The sequence below is a fragment of the Penaeus monodon genome, chromosome 31 (genome assembly GCF_015228065.2).
Source record: "Penaeus monodon isolate SGIC_2016 chromosome 31, NSTDA_Pmon_1, whole genome shotgun sequence".
Taxonomy (NCBI): Eukaryota; Metazoa; Arthropoda; class Malacostraca; order Decapoda; family Penaeidae; genus Penaeus; species Penaeus monodon.
In genome coordinates, this window is record NC_051416.1 from 30,318,108 (window position 1) to 30,318,765 (window position 658).

The following is a 658-nucleotide window of genomic DNA, read 5'->3' on the forward strand; positions in this document are numbered from 1 at the left end:
GGCCATGATATCAAGGACGCTAGATCTTGGCAAGCACCCAAGACGGTCCTGCATCACGGGAGGCGCTCCGGAGGAAGAGGGGGCTCGCTGGAGTAGAAGGAAGAGGGACTCGGGCGTGGAAAGGAGGGGCGGGGCGTGGGAAGGAGAATTGGGGGGGGGGGGGAAGGAGGGAATTGGGGGAAGGGGGGGTGGGGCGGGTTGTGGGAAGGGGGGATTGGGGGGGAGGGGCGTGGAAAGGAGGGACTGGCGGATAGGGGGACGTCGAAAGGAAGGACAGAGGGGAGGGGCGTCGAAAGGAGGGACTGATGGGAAAGGCGTGGAAAGGAGGGACTAGCGGATGGAGGGGCGTGGAAAGGACTAGGGGGAGAGGAGAGGAAGGCCCGCAGGACAGAGGGTCGAGTGCATGGGAAAGGAGAGAGACTGGTGAACGAGGAAAAGAGGAAGCGATGAGGGCGAAAAGTGTGGAAAGGAAAACTGAGAAACCCGGGGGGGGGGGATAGGAGGTCCAGGGGGACGCCGAGGATAGAAGGCACCGGGCAAGGGGGAAGCGGAAGTACTCGGGGCTGGAGAGGATGAACTATAGAGAGATGAAGTACTGGGGCGTGATAGAGGGGAGCTAATGATGCTCGGAGGGCGGGAGGCTGGGTGTGTGAATGAC